Consider the following 25,421-nt stretch of genomic DNA (forward strand, 5'->3'; position numbering starts at 1 on the left):
CTTTTTAGCCTCTGGTAATCATCATTCTTTTCTCTATTTCTATGAATCTATTGTTTTAATTTTTAGCTGTCACAAATATATTACTATGTAAATTAAGGTATATTGATATACATTAATTTTAAGCTCTCACAAATTTCTCATTTCTCACAACAGAAATTTGTCTTTCTATGCCTGGCTTCTTTTAGCGACCATAATGCCCTCCAGTTCCGTCTATGTTGCTGCAAATGATGGGATTTCATTCTTTTACGTGGATGAATATTATTCCATTGTGTATATGTACCACATTTTCTTTTTTTATTAATCCACTGATGAACACTTAGATTGATTTCAAATCTTGGCTATTGTGAATATTTCTGCAATAAACATGGGAATGCAGACATCTCTTTGATATGCTGACATCGTTTCTTTTGGATAAATACCCAGTAGTGGATTGCTGGATCATATAGTGTTCTATATTTAGTTTTTGAGGAACTTTTATACTGTTCTCCATAGTAGCTGCACTAATTTACATTCCCACCAGCAGTGTACAAGTGTTCCACTTTATCCACATCCTTGCCAGCTTTCATTATTGTTTGTCTTTTAGCTGAAAGCCATTTTAAGTGGGGAGAGATGACATCTCATTGTAGCTTTGATCTGTATTTCTCTGACGATTAATGATGTTGAGCATTTTTCACATATGTTCTTGTCCATTTGTATATCTTCTTTTGAAAAATATCGTCAGAGCTTTAGTCCATTTTTAAATCAGATTATTTTATTGTTTCCTGTCAAGTTGTTTGACTCCTTATATATTCTGGTTATTAATCTCTTGTCAGTTGGGTAGTTTGCAATTATTTTCTCCCATTGTGTAGATGGTCTCTTCACTTTGCTGATTGTTTTCTTTGGTGTGAAGAAGCTTTTTAACTTGAACTAATCCCATTTGTCCATTTTTCCTTTGATTGCCTGTGATTGTGGGGTACTGATAAAAGAAATATTTGGCCAGAAATTCCAGGACATTGGACCCAAGAAGTCCAATGTCCTGGAAATTTTCCCCGATGTTTTCTTTTAGTCATTTCATAGTTTGAGATCTTACATTTAAGTCTTTAATCCATTTTGATTTTTGTATATGGCAAGAGATAGGGATCTAGTTTCGTTCTCTGCATATAGATATCTAGTTTTCTCAGCACCATTTATTGAAGAGATTGTCAATTCTACAATGTATGTTCTTGGTACTTTTGTCAAAAATGATTCACTGTAGGTATGTGGATTTATTTCTGGGCTCTCCATTCTGTTTCACTGCTCTATGTGTTTGTTTTTATGGAAATCCATGCTGGTTTGGTTACTACAGATTTGCAGTATAATTTGAAGTCAGGTAATGTGATTCCTCCAATTTTTTTTTTATTTTTTGCTCAGGATGGATATATGCTTTCTTTAATTCCTTCTTACAATGTTTCCAAGAATATATATATTTTGTTAACATTAAATAATAATTTAAAATTATTTTCTTTGAATTTCACACATATTTATTATTGCTTGCATTTCAAAAAGAATAAAACAATTATTTTAAATTAAAAATGCTATATTATTTTTAATTGACAGTCATTTCATCTATGAAAAAAATAGATATTATCACTGAGTATTCTCCATAGCAAACTTGTCCCACCTGCAGCCCATGGGTGGCGTGCGTCCCAGGACGGCTTTGAATACAGCCTAACAAAAATTCATAAATTTTCTTAAAATATTATGAGATTATTTTGCAAAAAAATTGTTAAGCTCATCAGCTATCATTAGTATTAGTGTATTTTATGTGTGACCCAAGACAATTCTTCTTCCAATGTGGCCCAGGAAAGCGAAAAGATTGGACACCACTGCTCTAGAGCTTCTTCAATTTAACCTGTATCTTCTCTTGCTATCATTAGTGCTATGAGAAGATATTAGTGGTGTTTCTGCATCTACCACATTTGTTATTATTCATAGATTTGCATATTTTTTGAGCCTTTAAAATAACAGGATAAAGGAATCTACCATCTTGAGGGCATAATAACTATACCTCTGAATCACTCATGTTTAATTTGGAGATAAATTATATACGTGAATCAAGGAATAATAAATACGCAACAATTCCCATTTGAAACATATCTTAGTATTCTCTATACATTTTATATGTTAATTAATACATCCTAAGAGATTAATTTATCAAAAAACAATACTTTTCATTGTATCATTTTCACAATTAGTCAAACATTAAAGTTGCCTAGTATATTATCCAATCATACACAGTTTTTTTTTAACTTTTAACCAAATTATTTTACCCTCTCAATTATGGTTTCAAATAGTTTGTTTTAATAGTTTTATTCTGTGTCTTGTGTGTAGTAAATTACTTCAAATCCATTTTGGAGGTAGGTTGAAAATAAACCACAAAGAATAAGCAGATCACTGCCTAGTCACAGGTCAGCCTTCAATTATCCACAATGTTATGGAAAGCCATTAGTATAATTGAAAATTAATAAGCTCCCTTTAACCTTATTCAGGGAGGATTTCATGCTTTTCGTAGACGGGCAATTTCAAGGGTTGAAAATAAGAAGACAGAAAAAAATATTCTCATAAAATCTTATGGTCAGTGAAGAAATATTTCCTCAAAAAACAAATGGAAAATAATTACACAAATACAAACTTTTTATACACAGTTCAATAACTTTCCTGTTTACTAGAAACAATTTAGAACAGATTATTGGAAAATGTGCCATAGAAGCATATCATAAAAGAATAAAGAGTTTAATGACAATACTGAAATTATATTTTCAAAGCTTAATAATTTTATTAAATGGTTTCAAACCATGTAACAGATAGGATCAGAAAGAATTACTCTGGTCCTCAGAAGAAAATATATAATACTGAATAATATCAACATAAATTTTCTTCAAATAAATACATAGGTTTAATATGTTCCCAATAGAAATCAAGTCAATGTTTTTGTTTTGTTTTGTTTTTCAAATTTAAATATAGTTGTTTAAAAATTTCTGTTAAATTTACCGACTTTTTTCAGGATCATTAGAATCTTCACAATAATTATTATTTAATAATATGAAGCAAATGACTTTAAATTATATATTATTAGGGTATTAGGGTTTTTTTTCTTGGTGTCATCTTCACCTAAACAACAGAATTAATAATTTTTAAATTTTAAAAAATTTTTAATATGATTATACATTCACTTGGTTGATGTACCTGTATTTCATGACATATAATCAGTGTTTACAAGTTTTTCAAGGACACTTAAAAATAAGTTAATAATAGAAAGTGCCTAACTAGGCCCACACAAATATAGACAAGTGATTTTTGATAAGGTAGCAAAGGCAATTCAATGGAGAAAGGATAGACTTTTCCACAAATGCTATTGGAACAATCGGACATCCTCATGTAAGAAAAGGAATATAGACATGAAACTTACACCTTTAACAATAAATAAACTCAAAATGGATCATAGATCAAATATAAAATACAAAATTATAAAATATCTACAAGATAACATAGAAAACCTAGATAATCTTGGATTTGCTGATGAGTTTTTAGATGCAATGACAAATGCATAGTCTATTGCAGAAACTGTTGATAAGTTGGAGTTCACTAAATTTAAAAACAATCTTTCTGTGAAAGACATTGTAAAGACAAGCTATTAACTGAAAAAAAAATTATCTGCCAATCTCCTATCTGATAGAGGACTTGTATATAAAATACTTGAACTTTTTTTATTATACTTTAAGTTCTGGGATACATATGCAGAACGTGCAGTTTTGTTACATAGGTATGCACGTGCTATGGTGGTTTGCTGCACCCATCAACCCGTCATCTACATTAGGTATTTCTCCTAATGCTATCCCTCCGCTAGCTCCCCACCCCCTGACAGGCCCCAGTGTGTGATGTTCCCTTCCCTGTGTTCATGTGTTCTCATTGTTCAACTATCACTTATGAGTGAGAACATACGGTGTTTGATTTTCTGTTCCTGTGTTAGTTTGCTGACAATAATAGGTTCCGGCTTCATCCATGTTCCTGCAAAGGACATAAACTCATCCTTTTTTATGGCTGGACAGTATTCTATGATGTATATGTGCCACATTTTCCTTATGCAGCCTATCATTGATGGGCGTTTGGGTTCGTTCCAAGTCTTTGCTATTGTGAATAGTGCTGCAGTAAACATACGTGTGCATGTGTCTTTATAGTAGAATGATTTAAAATACTTTGGGTATATACCCAGTAATGGGATTGCTGGGTCAAATGATATTCCTAGGTCTAGATCCTTGAGTAATCACCACACTGTCTTCAACAACGGTTGAACTAATTTACACTCCCACTGAGAGTGTAAAAGTGTTCCTATTTCTTCACATCCTCTCCAGCATCTGTTGTTTCCTGACTTTTTAATGATCACCATTCTAACTGGTGTGAGACAGTATCTCATCGTGGTTTTGATTTGCATTTCTCTAATGACCAGTGATGATGAGCTTTTTTTCATATGTTTATTGGCCACATAAATGTCTTCGTTTGAAAAGTCTCTGTTCATATCCTTCGCTCACTTTTTGATGGATTTGTTTTTTTCTTGTAAAATTATTTAAGGTCCTTGTAGATTCTGGATATTAGCTCTTTGACAGATGGATAGATTGCAAAAATTTTCTCCCATTCTGTAGGTTGCCTGTTTATGCTGATGATAGTTTCTTTTGCTGTGCATATGCTCTTTAGTTTAATTAGATCCCATTTGTCAATTTTGGCTTTTGTTGCCATTGCTTTTGGCGTTTTAAGTCATGAAGTCTTTGCCCATGCCTATGTTCTAATTGGTATTGCCTAGGTTTTCTTCTAGAGTTTTTATGGTTTTAGGTCTTACATTTAAGTCTTTAATCCATCTTGAGTTAATTTTTGTATAAAGTGCAAGGAAGGGGTCCAGTTTCTGTTTTCTGCGTATGGCTAGCCAATTTTCCCATCAGCATTTATTAAATAAGTAATCCTTTCCCGATTGCCTGTTTTTGTCACGTTTGTCAAAGATCAAATGGTTGTAGATGTGTGACATTATTTCTGAATCCTCCATTCTCTTCCATTGGTCTATATGTCTGTTTTGGTTCCAGTACCATGCTGTTTTGGTTACTATAGCCTTGTAGTATAGTTTGAAGTCAGGTAGCATGATGCCTCCAGCTTTGTTCTTCTTGCTTAGGATTGTCTTGGCTATGCAGGCTCCTTTTTGGTTCCATATGAAATTAAAAGCAGATTTTTCTAATTCTGTGAAGAAAGACAATGGCAGCTTTATGGGGATAGCATTGAATCTATAAATTACTTTAGGCAGTATGTCCATTTTCACGATATTGATTCTTTCTACCCAAGAGCATGAAATGTTTTTGCATTTGTTTGTGTCCTCTATTATTTCCTTGAGCAGTGGTTTGTAGTTCTCCTTGAAGAGGTCCTTCACATCCCTTGTAAGTAGGATACCTAGGTATTTTATTCTATTTGTAGCAACTGTGAATGAGAGTTCACTCATGATTTGGCTCTCTGTTTGTCTATTATTGGCCTATAGGAATTCTTGTGATTTTTGTACGTTGATTTTGTATCCTGAGACTTTGCTGAAGTTGCTTATCAGCTTAAGTAGATTTGGGGATGAGACAATGGGGTTTTCTAAATATGCTATCATGTCATCTGGAAACAGAGACAATTTGACTTCCTCCCTCCCTTCCTATTTGAATACCCTGTATTTCTTTCTCTTGCCTGATTACCCTGGCCAGAACTTCCAATACTATGTTGAATAGGAGTGGTGAGAGAGGGCATCCTTGTCTTCTTCCAATTTTCAAAGGGAAATGCTTCCAGCTTTTGCCCACTCAGTATTAAACTGGCTGTGGGTTTGTCATAAATAGTTGTTATCATTTTGAGATACGTTCCATCAATACCTAGTTTACTGAGAGGATGAAGGGGTTTTGAATTTCATCAAAGGCCTTTTCTGCATCTATTGAGATAATCATGTGGTTTTTGTCATTGGTTCTGTTTATGTGAGGGATTACATTTATTGATTTGCATTTGTTGAACCAGCCTTGCATCCCAGGGATGAAGCCGACTTGGTCGTGTTGGATTAGCTTTTTGATGTGCTGCTGGATTCGGTTTGCTAGTATTTTATTAAGGATTTTTGCATCGATGTTCATGAGGGTATTGGCCTGAAATTTTGTTTTTCATTGTTGTTGTTGCGTCTCTGCCAGGTTTGTTATCAGGATGATGCTGGCCTCATGAAATGAGTTAGGGAGGAGTCCCTCTTTTTCTATTGTTTGGAATAGTTTCAGAAGTAATGGTACCAGCTATTCTTTTTACCTCTGCTAGAATTCGGCGTGAATCCATCTGGTCCTGGGATTTTTTTGTTTGGTAGGCTAATAATTACTGCCTCAATTTCAGAACTTGTTATTGGTCTGTTCAGGGATTTGACTTCTTCCTGGCTTAGTCTTGGCGGGGTGTATATGTGTTCAGGAATTTATCAATTTATTCTAGATTTTCTAGTTTATTTGTGTAGAGGTGTTTATAGTATTCTCTGATGTAGAGGTAGTTTGTATTTCTGTGGGATCAGTGGTGATATACCCTTTATCATTTTTATTGTGTCTATTTGATTCTTTTCTATTTTCTTCTTATTAGTCTGGCTAGATTTCTATCTATTTTATTCATCTTCAAAAAAACTGCTCCTGGATTTATTGATTTTTTTGAAAGGATTTTCATATCTTTATCTCCTTCAGTTCTGCTCTGATCTTAGTATTTCTTGACTTCTGCTACCTTTTGAATTTATTTGTTCTTGCTTCTCTAATTATTTTAATTGTGATGTTAGGGTATCAGTTTTAGATCCCTCCCACTTTCTCCTGTGGGCATTTAGTGGTATAAATTTCCCTCCAAACACTTTTTTAGCTGTGTCACAAACATGCTGGTACATTGTGTCTTCGTTCTCATTGGTTTCAAATAACTTATTTATTTCTGCTTTAATTTTATTATTCACCCAGTAGTCATTCAGGAGCAGGTTGTGCAGTTTCCACATAGTTGTGCAGTTGTTAGTGAGTTTCTTAATCCTGAGTTCTAATTTGATTGCACTGTGGTCTGAGAGACTGTTATGATTTCCATTTTTTTTGCATTTGCTGAGGAGTGTTTTACTTCCAATTATGTGGTCAATTTTATAGTAAGTGTGATGTGGTGCTGAGAAGAATGTATATTCTGTTGATTTGAGGTGGAGATTTCTCTGGATGTCTATTAGGTCTGCTTGTCCAGAGGTGAGTACAAATCCTGAATATACGTGTTAATTTTCTGTCTTGTTGATCTGTCTAATATTGACAGTGGGGTGTTAAAGTCTCCCACTATTATTGTGTGGGAGTCTAAGTCTCTTTGTAGGTCTCTAAGAATTTGCTTTATGCATCTGGGTGCTCCTGTATTGGGTGCATACATATTTAGAATAGTTAGCTCATTTGTTGCATTGATCCCTTTACTATTATGTAATGGCCTTCTTTGTATATTTTGATCTTTGTTGTTTTAATGTTTTAAAGTCCGTTTTATCAGATAATAGGATTGGAACCCCTGCTTTTTTTTTCATTTGTTTGGTAAAAATTCCTCCATCCCTTTATTTTGAGCCTATGTGTGTCTTTGCACATGAGATGGGTCTCCTGAATACAGCACGCCGATGGGTCTTCACTCTATCCAACTTGCCAGTCTGTGTCTTTTAATTGGGGCATTTAGCCTGTTTACATTTAAGGTTAATATTTTTCTGTGTGAATTAATCCTGTCATTATGATGCTAGCTAGTTATTTTGCCTGTTATTTGATGCAGTTTCTTCATAGTGTCGATGGTCTTTACAATTTGGTATGTTTTTGCTGTGGCTGGTACTTGTTTTTCCTTTCCGTATTTAGTGCTTCCTTCAGGATTTTTTGTACAGCAGGCCTGGTGGTGACAAAATCTCTCAGCATTTGCTTGTCTGTAAAGGATTTTATTTCTCCTTTGCTTATGAAACTTAGTTTGGCGGGATATGAAATTCTGGGTTGAAAATTATTTTCTTTAAGAATGTTGAATATTGGTCCCCACTCTCTTCTGGCTTGTAGGGTTTCTGCAGAGAGATCCACTGTTAGTCTGATGGGCTTCCCTTTGTGGGTAACTCGACCTTTCTCTCTGGCTGCCCTTAACATTTTTTCCTTCATTTCAACCTTGGTGAATCTGATGATTATGTGTTTTGGTGTTGCTGTTCTTGAGGAGTATCTTTGTGGTGTTCTGTTTATTTCCTGAATTTTAATGTTGTCCTGTCTCACTAGGTTGGGGAAGTTTTCCTGGATAATATCCTGAAGAGCGTTTTCCAACTTGGTTCCTTTCTCCCCATCACTTTCAGGTACACCAGTCAAACGTAGGTTGGTCTTTTCACATAGTCCCATATTTCTTGGAGGCTTTGTTCATTCCTTTTCATTCTTTTTTCTCACATCTTGTCTTCACACTTTATTTCATTAAGTTGATCTTCGATCTCTGATATCCTTTCTTCCACTTGTTCAATTTGGCTATTGATACTTGTGTATGCTTCACAAAGTTCTCGTGCTGTGTTTTTCAGCTCCATCAGGTCATTTATGTTCTTCTCTAAAATGATTATTCTAGTTAGGAATTCCTCTAACCTTTTTTCAAAGCTCTTAGCTTCCTTCCTTTGGGTTAGAACATGCTCCTTTAGCTCAGAGGAGTTTGTTATTACCCACCTTCTAAAGCCTACTTCTGTCAATTCATCAAACTCATTCTCCATCCAGTTTTGTTCCCTTGCTGGTGAGGAGTTGTGATCCTTTGGAGGAGAAGAAGCATTCTGGTTTTTGGAATTTTCAGCCTTTTTCAATGTTTTTTCCTCATCTTCGTGGATTTATCTACCTTTGGTCTTTGATGTTGGTGATCTTCGAATGGGGTTTCTGTGTGGATGTCCTTTTTGTTGATGTTGATGCTATTCCTTTCTGTTTGTTATTTTTCCTTCTATCAGTCAGGACCCTCTGCTACAGGTCTGTAATTTTTAACATTCAACAATAAGAAAGCAAATCTTTTTTAAAAAAATGGGCAGATGATCTGATCAGGTATGTCACCAAAGAAGATATACAGATGGCAAATAAATCTACGACAATATGCTCAACTTGAGATGTCATCATGGGATTGCAAATAAAAACAATGAGAAAGCACTATACATCTATTAGAATGGCTAAAATAAATAACAGCAATAATGACAACTGCTGGAGAGTATGTGGAGCAACAGGAACCCTCATTCATTTTTGGTGGGAATACAGAATAGTATAGCCACTTGGAAAGAGTTTCTTATGAAACTAAATAAATTCTTACCATATGACCCAGAAATCCTGCTCCCAGGAATTTAACCAAATAACTTGAAAATTAATGTCCACATAAATCATGCATGCAAATGTTTGTAACAGCTTTTTGCTAACTGCTAAAACTCAAAAGCAAACAAAATGTCATTCAGTAGATGAATGGACAAACAAACAGTGATACATCCACTCAATGGAATATTATTGGAATATTATTGAAGGATTAAAAAAGATATAGGAAGCTACAAAAAGACCAGAAGGAACATTTAATTCATATTGCTAAGTGAAAGAAGACAGTTTAAAAATTTACATACTTTATAATTATAGGTATGAGATAGTCTGGAAAAGGAAAAGCTATGGAGTCAGTGAAAAGTTTGGTGGTGGCCATGGTTCTGCGAGAATAAGTAGAACAGAGAATTTTTAGGGCAGTGAAACCATTCTTTAGGATACTGCAATGGCAGAAACATGACATCATATATCTGCAAAAACTAATAGAATGTAAAATATATACAGCGCATCTTAATGTAAATGATAGAATTTTGTTAGTAATAATTTATCAATATTGGATTAATTTAATTATCAATAACAAGTGTAACATGTGTACCATACTCATGGAATATTTAATAATAGTGGAAACCATGAAGTTGGGGGAAGAGTGGTTATTTGGGAACTCTGTATTTTCTGCTCAATTTTTCTGTAAAACTAAAACTGCTCCAAGAAATAATCTATTAATGTTTGTAAAAAGCTACTAAAAAAAAGAGGAGGTAAAGCCAATTGCCTGCTGTCACTTCATGCTAATTTTATTAATTATGTTGTTCAAATATTTAAATTGCATTTTTGTCTATTTTATGTTCCTGAGCTGATTGTGTAATGCTTAAATTTCATTATATTTGCATCACTGTTTTTATGTTTTCTATTAGCAGGTGCGAGTTTAGTTCTGTTAATTTTTATATTCTCTGCACGTGTTATTTGTGTGGTAACAGCATTTAATAATTTCTTAGGCTTTTAATAACAGAAACAAAGTGAAAAACTTAATGAAAATCATTAATTGAGTTATTTTTGTCAAATTTATTTGGAATCTTACTCTCAAGGCATTCATTTTCACATGGCCAATAAATGTGCTCAAATTCACCGCTTACAGGTTGCGGTATGCTGAGTCATAACCACAGTCTCTGTCCATGACATTCAGACTTCTCAGGCTGGTGTCCTAAGGTATCCTGAACTTATCGAGTCATACCTAATAAATGTTTCAGTGTTTCACATACCTCCAGAAATCATGAGAATTACTTCTTAGGCCATCCTTCACAATATAAACCCAGGTATCTGTATTAGTTTTACATTGTTGCAAAACAAATGACTACACATGTAGAGGATTAAAACAACTATTTATTATTTGAAAGTTTCTGTGATGAGTCTGGGCACAGCTTAGCTTGTAATACTATGCTAAAGGTCTTACAAGGCTGCAAGAAGATGTCTGTCAGTTGGTGGTTTTTGTTTTGAGACGGAGTCTCACTCTGTCGCCCAGGCTGGAGTGCAGTGGCGCGATCTTGGCTCACTGCAAGCTCCGCCTCCCGGGTTCACGCCATTCTCCTGCCTCAGGCTACCGAGTAGCTGGAACTACAGGCGCCCGCCACCACGCCCGGAGAGTGTGTGTGTGTGTGTGTGTGTGTGTGTGTATGTGTGTGTGTTTAGTAGAGACAGGGTTTCACCGTGTTAGCCAGGATGGTCTCGATCTCCTGACCTCGTGATCCGCCCGCCTCGGCCCCCCAAAGTGCTGGGATTACAGGAGTGAGCCACCGCGCCCGACAGTTAGTTGGTGGTTTTACCGTAGTTTTGACTGTGGATAAGTTCTCTGCTAAGCTCCCACAAGCTGTTAGGCAGAATTCATCTGCTTGTAGTTAGAAGAATTGAGTCCCCATTTTGTTGCTGGATGTTGGCTGAGTGCAACACTTAGGTCCTAAGGGCTTCCAGCTGTTTACTATCACGTGTCCCTCTCAATAGACATGCGCAACGTGGTTGTTTGCTTCTTCGTGGCCAGCAGGATAATCTCACCCTCTAATCTGCTAAAACAGAGTCTTCTCTTACAAAATATAATCGAGGTAGTGTTAGCCTACCACCTTTGCCATCCAAAAGTAACTTATTCTTTACTCTAGACTGTGTTCATCACAGGAGATTTACAACAATACATTTTATGCTTTTCATATCGCTACTGATCTGTATTTGCATCTGAGACACACTGTTCAAACAAAGCCTTTGTAAGAAACACATTTTTAAAACTGCATATTAAAACACTTTAGAAAATAGCTGTTATTTTAGTATTGCAAAGTACCATTAAAAGGTATCAAAATTTTAATACCATCTTCCTTAGTATTTTTCACCTGGGAGGCAATTGATAAATATTGATTTTTTTAATGTTGATGGTATTGAGTCTTTTAATTCATCTACATGGTGTATTTGTTCATTCATTAACATCTTTAATTTTTGTTGGACACTTTTTACATCTTCGAATAGGTTTTCTCCCAGGCTTTTTAAATTTTTTTTTAAGTTTTATTATACTTTAAGTTCTGGGGTACTAGGGGTGGGATAACATTAGGAGAAATAACTAATGCAGGTGACGGGTTGATGGGTGCAGCAAACCACCATGGCACGTGTATACCTATGTAAATATTGATTTTTTGAAGATGGCATTATATTGAATGCCAGTATGAGGCTGATTTACTAATATGTCTTTTAATGATGACATAAATTTTTAATCACCTGGTCCTTATCACAGGTTAAGTCTGCCTTCATACTTGTAATTAAATGACTGCAATTTCATGCAATTAATAAAAGAGAGAAATACATTAAAACATTTAAAAAATTTATTTCAATTTCTACACAGTTTATTTTCACTATACCTTTGTTAATTGCTTCTCTTTGGATCAAATGACATGCAGTTAAAAATATGATTTTTAAATAATATATTAAATTGCTATTGTTTTTATAATGTTTTTCACTTGAAAGTCTTTGTCATCTGCTACAAGATTGATACTTTGGCTTTATTTTGGTTCATATTTGCCTAATAAGTTTATTTTTATTTTTCATTTAGATTCCTTTATTGTTTTGTTTTAAGCATATTTCTTTTGAACTATAGATTTTTATATTTTGTAAATTGCTTAAAATCGAATCTAGCTCTGTGTCTCTGTGCTTGCCTAGCTGCTGAATGATATCTAGTCTATCATCTCCACACAATGTCCCACTCTCACCTCACCACCATCCTTTCCTCTCCCTACTGATGTCACCATCTAGTTTCAATTTCTATATTGCATATATGGTCAATAGAGTAAAAAAAAATTCCTTTTGTCTATATGACCTATTAACTACTGAAAAGCAATTAACTCCCAATTCAGCATAATTCTGGGATGAAATAAGGGAAATCTTTATTCTTACATTTGTCATTTGGAGGCCAAGCACAGTTGCTTATGCCTGTAATCCCAGCACTTTGAAAGGCCGAGTAGGATTATCACTCGAAGCCAGGAGCTCAAGACCAGCCTGGGTAACATAGGGAGACCCAATCTACAAAAAATAAAAAATAAAAATAAAAATTAGCTGGGAGGATAGCTTAAGCTCAGGAGTTGAATGTTATAGTGGGCTACGACCGTGCCATTGCACTCCAGCCTGGGTGACAGAGCAAGACCCTGGTTCTAAAAACAAAACAAAACAAAACAAAAAAATTGTCCTGGAAAAAGTTTTAAGAATCTCTGGATCCAGCTCCAACATCAGGAGTCTACAATTTTATCAGTTTAATGTCATTTTCCTCATTATGTAATTTCTAAATACTTAAAAGGCTCTCTATCTTCTCTCAATTATCCTAAAATATCTTCTCAATCATACTATCATTTTCACAAAATTTTTGCTGGAATTTGCTAAAGAGAAATCTGAGTAGATTAGCAATTACAACATGTTTGTATTCTACACAATGGCCTCTTAGCTATTTAAGGCTTAAATTAAAAAAAATTCCCACACAGTTTTTTTTCTCATTATTATTTTTAATGTTCTAAAAATATAGAAGTTGAATATTTGCATATGAAAACATAATTTTTATTTTTGACCATGTTCTATATATATGTTTTATCCATTATTTTACATCAATGAAGAGGAATTTCTTTTTCCTAACCATGAGCTCATACTTACCTTTAGCTCTTGCTTCTGTATTAGACACTTTTGACGATTAGTGCTGAGATTCAGAGTTAGTCAGAAAGCATGTGGGAGTGTGGGGAGAGCCTGTACTACATTGATGATTTGTTATGCATGTGCAAGTCTGCTGCTAGGTGAGGTCTTGGAGTTCAGAATTAAGAATAAAAGCTTTGCTGTCTGTGGCAGGCAGAATAATCTACCCCACCCTCAAAGATGTTCCTTCTTTTAAGGCCTGGATCCTATGAATATCCTATATTACACAGCAAAGCTAAAGTTAGTTTGTAGGTGGAAGTAAATTTGCTAATCAGATGATGTTAAAATAGGAAGAGTAGTCTGGATTATCCATGTGAACCCAATGCGATCACAGGAGTCCTGAAAAGAGCTAGAGGAAGATGTGACTCTGGAGAACTAGAGAGATGGCAATGTAAGAACTTAGAAAACAGTAGTTGGCTTTGAAGGTAGAGGAATGGGCCCGCAAGCCAAGGAATATGAGCAGCTTCTAGAAAGTGGGAAAGGTAAGGAAATGGATCATCCACCCAGGTTTTCCAAAATGAATGCAGTCTTGCTGAAGTTTGATTATAGCCTAGTGACATCTGTTTTAGACTTCCAACGTCCAGAAATGGAAGGTAATACATTTGTGTTGCTTGAAGCCACTAATTTGTGGCAATTTGTTATAGTAGGGAGGGGAAATTAATGCAATGTCCTATTAAAAATGGGCTGAGCTCTTAGCTCTAATGCTTAGTCATTTAATAGCAAGATGTGCTCTTCTTAAAACCTCTGTGCACAAGTTACTTCAATTATAAAATAAGCACAATGTCTTCCATTCACAACTATCATTAAAAAATGAAATTATGTGTGATATCCATCTGTCAAATGATACAGTAAGCACTCTTCAAAACAAGCTATTGGTTTTCTTAGATTTTATTGGAAGTAGTTAGCATTATTGGTCTTGAATGTATGGGCAAATCCCAGTGCTTCAGAATCTGATGTGTGAAGAGCAGATTTTCCTTCTAGATTCTGGAACTCCTACTTAGCTGAGTTTTAATAACTGCCAGAATCTGCAAGATGTGCCTGCTATGAACATACTGTTTGCCCTGATGTACTAATTACATATATCTTATTTATTCCTTAGAAAACCTCTTTGGTTTCCCTTTAATATCTGCTTTGCTCTACTTAGTCTATTTTGTGATTCTTTGTTTTTAATCCTAGCTCTGTTCTGTTACTTACTGAAGCTGCTAATTCGATGTAGTGGATTCCCATTCCTAACCCATTTCCTGTCTAATGTCCCTTTTTTCACTCTTCTAGTTCCTGGCCTTTCACCTGTCTCCATGACTTGTTGCTTCTTACATTTTTGGACACTATTTTGTACACGTGTGAAGAAAAACATACATAAAAATAACACAGTAAGTAATCTTTTAAAAAGCTAATGGTGCTAAATAAGTTCAGTGATAATATAATGATTTAAAACTTTGCTGCCAAGCCTGAAAATTAGATCAAGACTCTCTCTCAAGATGAAATTTAGAGTTAGGATGAAGTTACCATAGGTTTCAAAATGTTCACAGCACATTTAGATCATAGGGTGACTTTCTAGTAAGAACACTTTTTGAATGATGTATTTTCGCATATGTAGAATTCTAGAAGGACACATATAATATACATATGCATATGTCTATGAAGTGATTTTATTCTATCTGGTTTAGGTATTCTACATATGTAAATATCTTACAAATCTGAAGACCAAAAATGATGCTAGGGGAAAAAATATTTACCCAGGCACTAACTGAGAAGTTTTAAATGACTGGGTTGTATGTTTAAAATTGTCATGTCTAGGTTAAGTATGATATTTTAAATGTTCTTGAACCTAGAAAACTTAATTGAATACAAATGGGGCACTCATAACAGTGGTTTGTTTATAAATATCCCATTGCTCTGTAGTATGAATATGATACCTTTTGTAAAAATTAATCAATGTGATGTCTACATTTTCTCCCTATTTTTCACTATAAATTTTCATCATTTACTTGTCCCTTATTCATTGAATAAAAGAGATTTGGTTTTGTTTTTTCATTTTTCCTATTTTAAAAATTTCTCTAAAAACGTTCCTCAAATATAAAGCTTATCATTAACAAAATTAAGAAACGATAATGAAAATTAGCAGTTCATATTTGTTGATATAATATTTTTAACCTGAAATACATTGATATACATTTCAAACTCGAATGCAAAGTTTGTAATCTGGTGGTCCATAGGTGAGATCTGGCTTTTAGATACAGTTAGTTCAGCTATTTAAAAACTGACTTGTTAGGATTTTTGTTTTGTTTTATTTTTAATGGAGAGATATCTCATAAGTACCTGAAAATGTTTTTTGTTTGTCGGATTTTTGTTTTTGCCTTCGTCTTTTTGAGAATCCAGAGGCTCACTTTCCATTTTACTGATTGTTGGCCAGTGGGATGGATGTTCCCTCTACATGGGCCAGACACCCTAGAATGCCCACTTTTGTTGCCACTTCTCCTGTATTACACATGGCCTATTTGTTTTTGCCTCGTATTTCTTATTTGATCACAGTGAATTGACTAAGTAAACTTATAAGACGTAATTGTGGAAATATTCCAGATTTTAATATTATATACTATTTATGAGTAAAAGCCAGATAATTACCAACGTAGGTTCCTACATAGCTATACTCATTCAAATGATAAAGATAATCTAGTCTTAGCCCTTAAAATAACTTTTTCAGCATTGTCCATAATTTTTTATTGGACTATAACATGGTCATATAATAAAAGACATTTTGGCATTCAGCCAGTTTTTAAGACTCTGAATTAACAATTAAAATGATTACTACTATAGCTGATATACTTAATAGACTAGTATTTAGATGGTCCAAGGTGTAGGAGATTCATTAATAAAGGAAATTAAAACTATAAAGTAGTACTTTCTAAAAAAAACACACTTTCTTTGACAGCCTGCTGCCACTAACTAGTAAAGAAATGTAGAAATCTTTTGTATAAATGATGATTTGGGCACTCAAGCTATATAAAAGCATCATTCAATGAAACCAGTTGTTAGCTCTTCTGCACAGATGGTATTGACATTAAATGATCTGCATAAAACAATTTTTCAGTTGAGTTGTATAATACACACAAAATAATTCAAATATAGGCATTTTGATACAATTTTTAAAAGAATGCACCTATAGATAAAGTAATATATATTTTTGATTATTTATTTTAACTAAGATCCAAATATATTGCTAATGTTTTATTAGGTTTTTCTATGAAAAATTGTTTCTTCATTGCTTCTTGAATTTTATTTTGGTTCATAATATATTTTGATACTAGGGAAAGCCACGACAACAGAACTATCATTTTAACATCATTTCTGGAAACAAGGCCCAACTCTTGGTGGCAGAAACTCCCAGTTGTCCCCCAATTTCCAATTTATTTTTTGCCCTTTGATAATAGAACGTCAGATTATTACTGAATACATGGTTAACAAAAAGTTGACCACATTTTTTAGTCTTTCTTTCAGTTAAACATGACTAGGATATGGATATTAGATGGTACCCAATTTGAGAGCAAATATTATGCATCTAATATCCAAAGTGTACTCTTAAAATGAATGGTGATTTTCTCCATATTTTTTCTTTTCGACTTCTTATATCAGAATAATATACATATCAAAGTATTCAACTTGATGATTTTTGATCAGTGGACCACACCCTTTGTAAGAGAGCAGGTAAAGGAATATATTAGCATTCCAGAAACCTCTGATGTTTCCTTCTATTTTCTGTATTTTTTTTAATTCCTCCTGTCTAACTGAAAGTCTCACTCAAACTTGAGGAGCAGTGAATACTTCCAAACTTATTTAAGGAATACTTCCAAACTCCAGCTTTACCCTGATACTAAAGCCAGACAAGAAAACTAAAAGAAAAGAAAATTACAGAACGATATCCTTGATGAACGTAGATGCAAAAATCTTGAACAAAATACTAGCAAATATAATGCAACAGCACATGTAATGAAACTACACTATATCCAGTTGTGATTTATTCCTGGGATATGAGGATAGCTCAGTGTAAGCAAATTAATAAATGGATTATACAATATTTAAAAAATGAAGGATAAAAGTCATGATCATCTAAATGGATGCAGAAAGAGCATATGATATATTTCAACATACTTTCATGATAAAAACTCTGAATAAATTAGGTAAAGAAGGAATGTAGCTAAATACAATAAAGCCGTGTATGATAAACCCACACGTAGCAACATACTCAGTGAGAAAAATCACTGCTGGAGTTTGGAAGTATTTCCTAAGTAAGTTTGAAAATTTTCTCTCCTCTTTAGTTTTTAGAAAGAGTTTGAAAAGGATTGGGATTCTTCTTGCTTAAATTTTGGTGGATTCACCAATGAAGTCATCTGGAAACTGGGATTTTCTTTCACAAGAGTTTTTTGTTACCAGTTCACTGTACTTTCTTGTCATTGGTTTATTCACATTTTGAATTTCTTTTTGATTCATTCTTAGTAGGTTTTATTTGTCTACTATGTATGTTTCCTCTATGTTATCCATTTTGTTGGTGTATATAGTAGTCTCTTATGGTCCTTTATATTTATCTGGCAACTGTTTTAATGTCTCCTCCTTTATTTCTGATTTTACTTGTCTTTTATTTTTCTTAGTCCCCCTAAAAGTTTGTCAATTTTGTTTATCTTTAATTAATTAATTTTTTTTGAGGCGGAGTCTTGCTCTGTCGCCAAGGCTGGAGTGGAGTGACACAATCTCGGCTCGCTGCAACCTCTGCCTCCTAGGTTCAAGCGATTCTCATGCCTCAACCTCCCGAGTAATTGGGACTGCAAGCATGTGCCACCACGACTGGCTAACTTTTGTATTTTTAATAGAGACAGCATTTCACCATATTGGCCAGGTTGGTCTCAAACTCCTGACTGTGTGATCCGCCTGCCTCGGCCTCCCAGAGTGCTGGGAGTACAGGTATGAGCCACCACGCCTGGCCAATATTGTTTATTTTTTCCAAAAAATGACTCTTAGTTTTACTGATTTTTTTCTATTAAGTTTCTAGTCTCTATTTCATTTATTTCTACTGTGATCTTTAGTCTTTCCTTATTTCCGCTGATTTGGGATTTAGCTTGTTCTTTTTTTTAGTTTATTGAGATGTAAAGTTAGGTTGTTTGAAACTTCTCTTGTCTTTGTGTAGGTCTTTACTGCTATTAAACTGTTCTCTTAGAACTTCTTTTACTACATGAAGTAAGTATGAGTATGTTTTGTTTTCAGTTTCACTTATCTCAAGACATTTTTTGATTTCCATTTTATTTCATCTTTGACTCACTGGTTGTTCAAGAATATATTGCTTAATTACCACATGTATATATTTTCAAATGTATTAATAATCATCATGATAGCAATGTCACTTTCAGAACACTGCTGTTTTTAAAAGATATTTCACATGCATTAATTGTTGAAAGTGTCTTTATGATTTCTAGAAGTATATTAATTTTGTCAAATAAATAATGAAGGAGGAATAGGAGAACAATCTACCAATATATAAGATAGCTTTTATCAAAGTGTACAGCATATATTTATTTGTAAAAATGTATAGAATTAATGTTTATTTTACACATCTTTGATTATGGTATAACAAAATATTTTATTAAGAAGCCTTCAAAAGTAAATTATAATATTTTGTACCATGAGCACGTGCACACACACACACACATTCTACAATACAATGGAAAATAGTAATACAAAATAAAAAAGTTTACTAGATATTAATTTAGGGCAATAGAATAGTAATATCTTCATTTATTTTTAACATTAATATTTATATTCTAATATACTTTACCATGTTGATATTGGAGTTCCTTTTCATTCTGCATTCTCAACTTTCAATTATATATATCCCAGAGAAAAGTATTTTAATATTTATCTCTGGAACCCATATCTCTTTTCTTTCTTTGACAAATTAACTAGACAGCACTTTGCACTTTCTTATATACTTTATTTTTATTAGAACTATCATTCTTTTATATTCTAAGCTAAGATCCACATCCAGTTCATTTTTCAGCAATAATTTACAGTCTCAGACTCTCTGGCAGGTGCTGGGATAATATGGAGTCCAGAACAGAGTTACCTTTTCCTTTTAACATAATTGATTTTCAGTTTCTTCCTAAAGAAAGACAAGGTTCTTACCATGATTCTCACCATAGTGAATACTGACTGTATGTTGGAAAACAGAGATTGGGGTGGCTCATTCAAATGTGGACAGAGGGTATAGCCAAGACCATGCAGACTGAAGCCAGTAAGAGGTGAAAGACAAGGGGATGTACAATTCTTCATGTTTAAAAACTGGATCAAGGAAATCACACCAGATTTTAATTCATGCTAGCTAAGGTATTCCCAAAGCCCAGCACGAGTTTAGGAGTATTCTTGCCCTTAATGCCACAATAAGATGTTGTTCATATAGTTCTCCTTTCATAAACCCAGTGACTCTTTAATAAAGAGAAGCGTATGGGGAGTTATCTGAGGGAAATTAGCACTTTTTAAAAAGTTCAAATAACAAAATGTGCTTATTATAATAATGAATTTTATAGAAATTCACAATTATTTAAAAATCCATTCGAAAGTTCATATTCTTAGCAATTCCTAGGGTTTCTCAATTTTTCAACCTATATTTTATTTAACTATATTTCTTCATACTATAACTTAAGGGAGCTGGATATACACTTGTAACTTTTATATGAACAGCTTATTTTATACAGAGTAAGAAGTACTGTAGAAATAATATATTAATTCAAATCCAAAACCTATCCCTTATAATAACTGGGCATATCTTTTTGAGCAAATGATTTAACATTATAATCCTTTTCTGTAAAATGAAGCATAAAAACTGCCTCTCAAAATGGGAAATATGAAATGACATATAATTATATTTTAGACATAAACTATGGAAATAACTAATTTCTTTTTCATATTTATATTTGCTTTCATATAACACATACATTGTGAGATATTTTTATTTTACTTTACTTATTTTATTTTGTTTTATTTTCTAGGATCGAGTCTAGCTTTGTCACCCAAGCTGGAGTGCAGTGGCACAATCTTGGATCACTGCAACCTCTGACTTCCGGGTTCAAGAGATTCTCCTACCTCAGCCTCCTGAGTAGCTGAGATTACAAGCGCCTGACAGTATGCCAGCTAATTTTTGTATTTTTAGTAGAGATGGGGTTTTGCCATGTTGGCCAGGCTGGTCTCAAACTCCTGACCTCAAGTGATCTTCTTGCCTTGGCCTCCCAAAATGCCAGGATTACAGGCATGAGCCACAGTACCCGGCTGTAAGATTTAAACAAAATACAGAGCTGAAATATCACATTTCTTCTTTTCTTTTTTTTTTTTTTTTTTTTTTTAAATTAGAGACAGCATCTGTCTACATTGCCCAAACTGGAACTCCTTGGCTCATGCAGTCCTACTGCATCAACCACCCTAGTATTAATAGCTGTCACTCCAGACACCCAACAGGACACTAAGCACTTACATTTCTAATTAGGCCAACATTTTCTAAAATACAAACATAAATATTGAGATATACACTGTCTATAATGTGACCAAAAATGGAATTGTAATTCATTCGATTCATTAAGCATTCAAAACATTGAATATGTACCCATGCTAGTCAATGTGCTAGGTACTGATTTGAACTTGGTATCTATTTTTAATAATTCATATTTTATTTGACCTACAAAATTGAAAGTAAAACAGAAAAACTCCAGTATATAATGTTAATGAAACAAAATGTTCAGCAGAGTAATGAACCATTAATGGGAGAAATTCCTGTTTTATACAAAATGTATGACACATTTATTCAGCTTGATGAAAATGCTTACTGTGAATTTACACATTTTCTTAACATTTGCAAATTCAGCAGTTACTGCATGACATCCTCTAATTTATAAAAAGAATCTAGTCATGACATTGAGATAAAATGTAAATTGCTCATTTTCAGGTAATAGAATGTAGTTTTAATGTTAACATGTCATTTGAAGTAATGTAATTACTATATCCTATAAATCATAATCTATAAGACACTTTTATATTCTCAATGTACAACAATTTTCAGACAAATATGTTTTGCTTCTCAAGAAATCCTGCTTCTTTTTTTATTTATACCAGTTTCTTTAGAAATAATGTATTTTTTAATATATGTTCTGCATCATCCATAATGCAAAACAATTCCATTATTGCAAAGCAATTGAAGGAGAAGGATTCTAAAAGTTATTACCAAAATACATCATCTAAGTAAAATTACAGTTTGTTTCAAAATAATATTTATCCCTTTAAAACAAATAACCTGGTTTAACAAAAGTAACAGGATTTGGATAGACGTTTCTCCAAGTAAGACCTACAAATGGCTACCAAGTACATGAAAAGGGCATCAGCATTACTAATCATCCAGGAAATGCAGATAAAATCCATAATGAAACAAAATACTACCTCACACTTGTTAGAATGACTATCGTTTTTAAATGAATGAATGAATAACAAGTATTGATGAGGATGAGGTAAAATTTGAGTCATTATATAATGTTGGGAATGAAGAATGGTGGACCCGCCATGGAAAACCATATGGAATTTCCTCAAAAAATTTAAAAAAAGAACTACTATATGGTTCAGCAATCACACTTCTCATTATATATCCAAAGGGATTAAAATCAAGATCTTGAAGACATATCTGTCCCTCCATGTTGATTGCAGCATTATTTACAATAGCCAAAATATAGAAACAACTCAAATATCCATCAACAGATGAATAGAAAAAGAAATTTTGGTTATAAATGCACAGTGGAAAGTTATTCAACCTTAAAAAAGATGAAAATCCTACTGTTTGCAACAACGTATTTAAATTTATAGGGCATTATCCTAAGTGAGATAAACTAGTCACAGGACAAATACGATTCCACTTTTATGAGGTACCTAAATATTAAAACTCACAGAAACGGACAATACAATGTTGGTGCCAGGAACTAGCAGAAGGGGAAAATGAAGAATTGATTTTCAATGGATATAAAATTTTTGTTATACAAAATGAATTAATTTGAGATATCTGCTGCCTGTATGGTCTCTATAGTTAACAATACTGTATTGTTCATTTAAAAATATAAGAATATATATCATATTTAAAGTTCTTATAAAATAAGCAAAAACATCCAGCAGTAAAACATAAGCAAATTATTTGAAGTGATGGATATGTTTACTGCCTTGATTATGGTGATAGTAATCACAGATGTATGCATATATCCAAACTAGTCAGAGGCATACGTTAAATGTGTGGAATTTTTTATACATCAACTATAACTCAATAAAGCTAAAAAGAATTACCTTCGAGTATGGGATAAGATTGAAAGGAAAATAATAGATCTTGAAAAGTTTAACTGTTTTAATAAGAAGAACATCTTAAATTGTATGCAGACTTCCTTACAATTCTTCTGAATGTGCATGCCAGAAGACATAAACATTCTCTTCTCATCAAGCTGTCTTTAGCCTATCTTGTATTGAATTTCTACCTAATTCCTCTGTAAAGATGACATCTCCCAAGTTTCTCTAAACTTAGTTACCAAGACGTGTGAATTTCATGACCTCATTTTTACTCACTCTGAAAGTTAACATAAGTTTCATAGTATGTCTCTCCCTCTTCTCACACAACCCCCTTCTTTTCCTTTCTGTGATTCTCTTCTTTTTATTATAAATTATAATATTTTTCTAAGGTTTTTACTATTTTAGGTTAAATCATGAGACAGTTTTTGTTATAAAATACAAAATGAATGGCCTAAGGTTTTGCTGAAAATTTTTGAGACCTCTTGAATGTCTTTTATTGCTTTTTCATCTATTTCAATACTTCTGTAACCTTAAGGAAAATATAATATTTACTACTGTTTATGCCACTAAAAATTCCCATGGATTTCTAATATATTACATTAATAAAATAATATGCAAAATGTCCTAAAATTAATCTAATTTTTCTATTTGTAATAACATTAATAAAATCAGATTGAGGCTTCTGTTCAAACACCAAGGATCTGTGCTACTGATGATAAAGGATTAGGGCCTGGTAAGTTCCCAACAACGAATGCTGAGATGATGGGACTAGGCTATAGGCGATGGTTTGATTATCAATATTTTGTTGGACCTAATTCCTCATCCCAACAGAAGAGGGGCTGGTGCTTCTCTGAATTGTGAGTCTTAAAAATCTTAGAGCCTAAGGGCCAGTGGTCCCATTCTCTAATCTGACACCTGGCACTGCTGAAGTCCTATATGATGTACTGGATAATTTATATTTTGTATACAGTTAGCTATTTTTGCAAAACAGTTACCTCAAAACTCAGCACTTTAAAAATACAGCACTTGTTTGGCTCAGTGTATACAGGTCTGCTGGGTTTCTGGTCATGCATGGGCTTACCTCATGCATCTGTGGTGTGGTCAGGTGTCAGAGGGGTACATGACTCAACTTGGAGCAGATTCTTTCAGGTGTTTGGGTGATGGCAGAGAGCAGCTTGGTATGCTACAGCTCTCTCCACTTGCCTCTCATTGTTCTCAGATTAGAACAACCTAATATGGGTTTGTTCACAGTTAGAAGCAAAATTCCAGTAAGGAGAAAAGAAGCTTGAAGATCTATTTAGGCATCACAACTGGAACAATGTCATTTCTCACACTTTCTAATAAGACCAGCCTGAATTTAAGGCTTAGAGAAATAGAATCCACCATTTTGTTCCAGGAGACGAAAAATAATATTGAAAAATTTATCTTAGAAACCACAAAGTTAACTTGCCCTATTCTCTATCATATATAAACTACAAAATAGTTTTGGTTAAATGAATGAATACTAGCTGTTATTTTCAGAGACCATTACATTAAATTGTAGTGCTTATATTATTAAATACTTCTTATGTTCCAAGCAGTGTTCTAAATGCTTTAAAATATTAATTAGTTTAATTTATGAAGAAGCTATTGAATTATATTTATTCAGCAAGTATTTTATTGCTCACCGATTGTAAAGTACTGTTCTAGTGGAAAATCGAAAACACCTTCCTGCTTTTATTGAGCCTGCATTCTATTTAGAAAGACAGAAAATAAACAAAAAGCAAGGAAAACATATATACTATCTACACAAAATCCACTTTAAATATAAAAATACATAAAAAGAAAACAATGTCAAACATATAATCAAAAGCAAGCTGCAATGACTTATATTAATATAAGGAAAAGTAGATTTCAGTACTAACCATATTTTCAGATATAAATGTTCAAGGGCCAATCCACCAAGAAGGCAAAAATAATACTAATAAAAATAACACACACACAATCCTTGCTACACACACACACAAATGTTTAAAAATAAGGTACCTAATCAATGAAGTAAACACAGATGGCACAGTTGGAGATTTCAGCCGTATCCCTTCTGAAATTTCTAGTGCAATGCAGAAAAATCATCATGTAATAAAATAAAAGACTTGATACTTCCCACATTAAGAAATGTGATTTGGTGTGTATTTACATAAAACTATACTCCAAAACAGGTAAACACATATTAATTTCAAGTATGCATAAAATATTCATCAAGATATACCATACTCTGAAAAAACTACAATTTTTATCAAATTGTAAATAATTAAAATTATACAGAAATTTGATTGCAAAAATAATACAGAAACAGATAATCAAATACTGTGTGTTCTCACTCATAATAAGAGGGGGCTAAAGCATGAGTACACATGGACATGCAGATTTAAAAAAATGGGGACTGGGGACTTCAAAATGGGTGAGGTTGGTAGGAGGCAGAGGGTTGAAAAATTACTTATTGGGTACAATGTTCACTATTGGGGTGATGGGCACACTATAAAACCAACCTTACCATTATGCACTTTTTTCTCTTAGGCC

General features: G+C 33.4%; 1 long non-coding RNA gene across 3 annotated transcripts in view; it reads left to right on the plus strand.

The window, feature by feature from the left end:
- Positions 1-23,492, plus strand: part of LOC104004066 (uncharacterized) — a 136,171-nt gene extending 112,679 nt beyond the window's left edge. For 2 of the 3 annotated variants that reach the window (XR_676908.5, XR_001711592.4), the window contains exons 3-4: positions 14,784-14,881; positions 20,546-23,492. This is a non-coding gene — a long non-coding RNA (uncharacterized LOC104004066). Of the gene's footprint in view, positions 1-14,783; positions 14,882-18,690; positions 18,741-20,545 lie in introns of all 3 variants that reach the window. The other variant, XR_010151403.1, reaches the window with a different exon arrangement.
- Positions 23,493-25,421: the final 1,929 nt, after the last annotated feature.

The sequence above is a fragment of the Pan troglodytes genome, chromosome 1 (genome assembly GCF_028858775.2).
Source record: "Pan troglodytes isolate AG18354 chromosome 1, NHGRI_mPanTro3-v2.0_pri, whole genome shotgun sequence".
Lineage (NCBI taxonomy): Eukaryota > Metazoa > Chordata > Mammalia > Primates > Hominidae > Pan > Pan troglodytes.